Here is a 7,158-nt window from a genome sequence, read left to right as displayed (position 1 = left end):
ATAGTATCGCGGGGTTCCGGCTCTTCTAGTAATAATCCCCCCCGACTTATATCCACACCGAGATATTCACCAATCAAAGTAATAAAAATACCACCTCCTATTATGCTATGTGGTCGCATCCCCCGAACCATAGCTGATAAATAATAACCCACACAATATGGTATACTTACAGCGCTTTGTGGGTCTCGAATACACATATGGTAAAACAAATCCTGTTCATTTACCTTTTCTTTGTTTTTACCCCTTTGTGTAATCGAATTAGCTAAAAACCTATGTATCACTCTTAATTCGGCTCTATCTATATCCAAATAAGAGTAATTTCCCCCTTTGAAACGGTGATGGCTTGTCATTTGACTCCACACACCGTGTGTATCAAAATTTTCATCTATCTTTCTACCGTTTAGTATCAATCCTCTACAATCGGCAGACGCTAACTCCTCAGGCGTATATATACGTAAAGCCTGAGCCATGTCCAGTAAAGACATGTGGCGCATCGAACCGCCTAACAAAAATCTAATAAAAGAACGATCGGTTAAACTAGCTACCCGATCATTCAACTCTATACTACATAACAATTCTTCACACCATACTTTATATACAGGTCTACGTATGGTGAATAAACATATCCAGTCATTAAAAGAAGAATTACCATACCTCTGTACAAGTAATTCCCTAATTGGCCCGGCCAATTCTACAGCTTCTAAGGGTCCCCATTCTATGACCCTCGGTACCTCAACAACCTTGGAATGAAGAGTATGCAAACCCCGTTGATACTTTGGATAATCTATCCAAAGTCTGTCAAATCTCAGGTTCGGGTGCAACTCTTCCAAGTGCATATCAGAAAAGGTCATGACTGGATGAGGTATATCCTGCTTGTAGTAGTTATCCACCTCCTGTTGTTCCAAATTCTCAGCAGGAGCATTGCGGGCTTGGGATGAAGATTCACCCCTTTCATTCTGCAAAACACATCAAACACAATTTTTGTGCATCCAAATATGCATTAGTGTCAGCAAAATCATCAATCAAAATAATTACAATGACATTATCAATTTATATCAAACTTAAGCTTATTTTCACATTTTTATCAAATCTACACTTTTTCAAATAAGCATATACGAAAATTTTCGCCAAGTTCATAAGCATTCAACTCAAATAACATGTCAAAATAATCATTACTAGCAATCAAACAAGTCTCAAATGGCATTATCTTTCAAAAATCAAGTTCATGAATTTTAGACTTGAAAAAGTCCACTTTAATTCTCAAAATCATGTTTAGGCTCAAAGTTTGGATCATTTAACTACCTAGACATGTTACACTACTCAATTTAGCAACAATTCATGACAAAAATCGGCCATAACCTGTTTATATCAAAAAGCCCCAAATTTGCTCAAGAACACAAACCCTAGATTACTCAAAATTTGAAGTTTAAGGCTTCTAATCATGTTAAACAGCATCAATCTAGGTTATACAAGCATAATACATAAACAATTTAAGCTTAATTACACTAAAAAGCATCAAAATCAAATTGGGGAAAAAAATATTGCTCAAGAACATCAAATTTCGAATTAAATGGTGTTTAGGTGTAGAAATTTACCGTTTTTCTTGAGTAATTCTTAGATAGCATCCTTCTCAACATGATTTTAGCAAAAGATTTGGTGATTAACGGTTAAAAATTGGGATTTTTGGGGGTGTTTTTCGTGTATTTTCGGGGTTTTTCGAGCTGTATTTTTGGGTTGAGGAGTATGAAACTGATCAGTTTGCAGCTCTTATATTTTTTTTTCTGTAATCCGGCTCCTCCGCGAGTCGCGGGGATTAACCCTCCAAACTCCGCGACTCGCGGAGTTTGGTATTTTTTTTTTTTTTTATAATCATTAACTTATTAAAACAATTAAGTAATTAATTTTAAAATTTTGTTTCCCTTGTTATTTAGGACGAGGTCGTTTCGGATCGATGTCCTAGTCCGTCCTTCGACAAAATTTTAAAATTTGTCTTTTTGTAGCGATTGTTTTAAAAGCTAAGATTTTTGGGTTTTTTCAATGTTTTTGGCATACTTTAATTCAATAAGATTAAAAATAATGATAATAAAAGTTCTCGTCCCTCCCTCGGGTAAAGCAATTTCGGTTCAAAGACCTAGTCTTCAACTTACGACGAATTTTAAAAATCATATTCTTAACTTAATGAGATAAAGTAAATTTTTGTTTTTAAATTCACACAACTTAAATATGAAATTCAAAATTAATATTAAAAATTCACACCAAACTTAAAATTTAAAATGCATAAAATTAAAAATTTATATTTTAAAAATTAAAAATTCACACCAAACTTATATTAATTTTTCAAATATTTACAATTTTAAATATATTGTTTTTACAAAGTTTACAATATTAATTTAAGATTTAATTATTAATTTTAAAAATATGGTAAAAATAAAATTAAAAATCTTTTTGTCTTTTTATCCCACTTTAATCAATCAAATATTATCAAAAATATGCGCCCCTCTTTTCGGTAAAGTAATTTCGGTTCCAAGACCTAATTTAACTCATGACGAATTTTTGAAATATTTTGGGTTGATTGATTAAAGATATTTATACCTTAAGAATAAACGTTAAATTTCGCAGTGATGTAATAAATTTTTGAATGATATCAATAATTTCGGTCGCCAAACCTAATTTTATTCAATACCAATTTAATACTTTTTAGTGAACAAATTAGTGTTTATTATCAAAAGGTTAAAAATAAAAATAAAAATAAAAACTGTACACACATACCTGTGAAATAGATTTCTTAGTTATATGATCTATCCCATTCATAAGATAGTCGGTTTAATTGGTTTTCCATGGCTACATAGGCGTAACCTCGAGCATTCAGTGTCTTTTCTTCTAAACATATGAACGGTCCGTCTCTGCATAAAGTAACAAATTCGGTATTTGAATAGGTTTGATTATTTGAACATTTACCTCCATGTGACCATTTTCCGCATTTGTGACATCGTTCTAGGTGTCGTGCTCTTCTTTTTGCTGCGGATTTTGATTTTCCTTTACCAAATTGTAACTTATTATCTTCGCATCTGGATTCTTTTCTAACTCCGTCCATTCTTTCTCTGATTACTGATACTATTTCACTTGGAAGTATGTCATTATTTCTTTTAGTGATCAAAGCGTGTAGCATTAGACCATGGTTTAGTTCACAGGCAGTCTTCATTTTGTAAAAACCTAAAAAAAATAAAAATTCAGAATGGGGGGAGAAGACTAGTTCTTTAGGGTCTGCTAGGGAAAGACCATTCGGGTTCCATTTTCGAGAACTACACGAAAACAGACAATCTAACTCTAACAGAAATACATATTATCCTTTAAAGACTTGATTTTCCTCCCCACACTTAATTAGCTGTGGTGTCGAAATTGTGATTAACTTCGTTGTCGACTTCCATTGGACCATGTATGTAATGTTTAACTCTGTGACCATTAACTTTAAATTCAATCCCATTTGAATTTATCAATTCTATCGTTCCGTATGGGAAAACTCTTTTGACTATGAATGGTCCAGACCATCTTGATTTCAATTTTCCAGGAAATAACTTGAATCGTGAATTGAAAAGAAGAACTCTGTCTCCTTCTTTAAATTCTTTTGAACTTCTGATTCTTTTATCATGCCATTTCTTCGTTCTTTCTTTATAGATTAACGAATTTTCGTATGCTTCATGTCTTAATTCTTCTAATTCATTTAGTTGACTTAATCGTAGACGTCCGGCTTCATGTAAATCAAGATTACATGTCTTCAAAGCCCAAAATGCTTTGTGTTCAATTTCTACTGGAAGATGACATGCTTTTCCATAAATAAGTCTAAAAGGTGTGGTTCCAATTGGAGTTTTGTAGGCTGTTCTAAAAGCCCAGAGTGCATCCTCCAATTTAATGGACCATTCCTTCGGATTTGATCCTACGGTTTTCTCTAGAATACGTTTTAAAGCTCGGTTGGTATTTTCAACTTGTCCACTTGTTTGTGGATGATATGCGGTGGAGATTTTATGAGTTACTCCATATCTTTTAAGAACTTTCTCAAGTTTATTATTACAGAAATGAGTACCCCGATCACTTATTAAAGCTTTCGGTGTTCCAAACCTTGCAAAAAGACGTTTTAAAAAGTTGACTACAACTCGTGCATCGTTAGTTGGGAGAGCTTGTGCTTCCACCCATTTAGATACATAATCAATGGCTACGAGTATATATAGATTATTATGAGATTTTGGAAATGGACCCATAAAGTCAATACCCCAAATGTCAAATACTTCACATACTTGGATGACATTTTGTGGCATTTCATCACGTTGACTTATTTTTCCGGCCCTTTGACATGCATCACAGGATTTGCAAAGAAGGTGTGCGTCTTTGTAAATTGTAGGCCAATAGAATCCAGCTTCATAAACTTTTCTTGCTGTTAGTTGAGGCCCATAATGCCCTCCTGTTGGTCCTGTGTGACAATGGTTTAAAATTTTACTAGCTTCATCTCCAAATACACATCGGCGTATTATTCCATCGGGACAACTTTTAAACAGATGTGGATCTTCCCAGAAATAGTGTTTTATATCACTGAAGAATTTCTTTCGTCTTTGGTACGATAATCCTTTTTCAAGGAATCCACAAACTAAGTAGTTTGCATAGTCTGCAAACCATGGGATTTCTTTATAATCTATCTTCAATAGATATTCATCAGGAAAGTTGTCTTGTATGGCCGATTCATTTAGAACTTCTAATTCGGGATTTTTAAGACGAGAAAGATGATCAGCGGCGAGATTTTCTGCTCCTATTTTATCTCGGATTTCAATATCAAACTCTTGTAAGAGTAAGATCCAACGGATTAATCTTGGTTTAGCATCTTATTTTGAAAATAGGTATCTAAGAGCAGAATGGTCGGTATAGACCACCGTTTTTGCTAGAACGAGATATGATCGAAATTTGTCAAAAGCAAAGACAATAGCAAGGAGTTCTTTTTCAGTAGTTGTATAGTTCGTTTGTGCTCCTTGTAACGTCTTACTAGCATAATATATAGGTTGAAATCGTTTTTCAATCCTTTGTCCTAAAACGGCTCCCATTGCAAAATCACTTGCATCGCACATTAGTTCAAATGGTAGATTCCAATTTGGTGTTATCATGATCGGTGCATTAGTGAGTTTCTCTTTAAGAATATTAAAAGATTTGATACACTCATCTGAAAAGATGAATGGCGCATCCTTTTCTAGGAGTTTATTCATAGGAGTGGCAATTTTAGAAAAATCTTTTATGAAACGTCGGTAAAAACCGGCATGCCCTAGAAAACTCCTAACTCCTCTAACATTGGTGGGATGTGGAAGTTTAGCAATTACATCCACTTTAGCTCTATCCACTTCAATTCCTTCTTTTGAAATTTTATGTCCAAGAACGATGCCTTCTTTAACCATGAAATGGCATTTCTCCCAATTAAGTACTAGATTTGATTTTTCGCATCTAATTAGCATTCGTTCCAGATTAATTAGACATGATTTAAATGTATCACCGAAGACTGAAAAGTCATCCATGAATACTTCCATGCATTCTTCTATCATGTCGTGAAAAATCGCCATCATACACCTTTGAAAGGTTGCAGGGGCGTTACAAAGTCCAAATGGCATGCGTTTGTAAGCAAAAGTACCATAAGGGCACGTGAATGTGGTTTTCTCTTGGTCCTCGGGTGCTATTGGAATTTGAAAATATCCGGAAAATCCATCTAGAAAACAATAGTAACTATTTCCGGCTAATCTTTCCAACATTTGATCTATGAAAGGTAAGGGAAAGTGATCTTTTCTGGTGGCGTCATTTAATTTTCTATAATCAATACATACACGCCATCCTGTTACAGTCCTAGTAGGAATAAGCTCATTTTTTTCATTTGTAATGACAGTCATGCCACCCTTTTTAGGTACGCATTGAACTAGGCTTACCCATGGGCTATCAGAAATTGGATATATCAAACCTGCATCTAGCAGTTTAATAATCTCTTTCTTAACTACATCTTGCATATTAGGATTTAGTCTTCGTTGGCGTTGCACATACGTTTTATGACCTTCTTCCATAAGGATTTTATGTGTGCAATACGAAGGACTTATTCCTTTAATATCATGAATCTTCCATGCAATGGCTGGTTTATGAGCTTTTAACACAGAAATGAGTTGTGATTTCTCATTTTCAATAAGAGAAGACGATATTATTACAGGTAATTCAGATTCACCATGTAAATAAGCGTATTCCAAATGGTTTGGAAGTGGCTTTAACTCTAATTTCGGAGGTTCTTCTATCGATGATTTATATCGATATCTGTCTTCTTCTTTTAGCATTTGAATTTCTTCTGTTGTTAGTTCATATCCATTAGCTATAAGTGTAGCTAACATTTCTGCTTCATCAATTGGTTCATTACCTTCTCCTAAAGAACATTCTCCTGTTCCTTGTAATTCTGGAAATTCTTCTAATAATTCTGCATGTGCATCTATAGTTTGAATATAATAACATGTATCATCTGTAGATTGTGGTTGTTGCATTGCTCTATCAACTGAAAAGGTAACACTCTCATCCTCTATACTTAGGGTCAATTTCTTACCGAACACGTCTATCATTGCTTTAGCCGTGTTTAAGAATGGTCTTCCTAATATGAGAGGAACTTGAGAATCTTCTTCCATGTCCAAAACAACAAAATCTACTGGAAATACTAAAGTACCAACTTTAACTAGCATGTTCTCCATTATCCTTCTAGGATATTTTATTGATCTATCGGCTAGTTGTATGCTTATTCTGGTTGGTTTCAATTCTCCAAGGTCTAGTTTAGCGTATAGTGAATACGGCATTAGATTTATACTAGCACCTAAGTCTGCCAATGCTTCTATTGAACTAAGACTACCCAGAAAACATGGAATTGTGAAACTTCCTGGATCAGATAGTTTTTCTGGTATCTTATTCAACAGCACTGCTGAACAATTAGCATTCATAGTAACAGCCGAGAGTTCTTCCATTTTCTTTCTATTTGAGATTAGATCTTTCAAGAATTTAGCATATCTTGGCATTCCTGAAATCACATCAATGAAAGGAAGATTTACATTTATCTGTTTAAACATATCCAAAAATTTGGATTGCTCGGCTTCAAGTTTCTCTTTCTTT

Source organism: Rutidosis leptorrhynchoides, chromosome 4 (assembly GCF_046630445.1).
Source record: "Rutidosis leptorrhynchoides isolate AG116_Rl617_1_P2 chromosome 4, CSIRO_AGI_Rlap_v1, whole genome shotgun sequence".
In the NCBI taxonomy this organism is placed as follows: domain Eukaryota; kingdom Viridiplantae; phylum Streptophyta; class Magnoliopsida; order Asterales; family Asteraceae; genus Rutidosis; species Rutidosis leptorrhynchoides.
The sequence above is the reverse complement of the archived record's forward strand: the minus strand, read 5'-3'. Positions refer to the sequence as shown.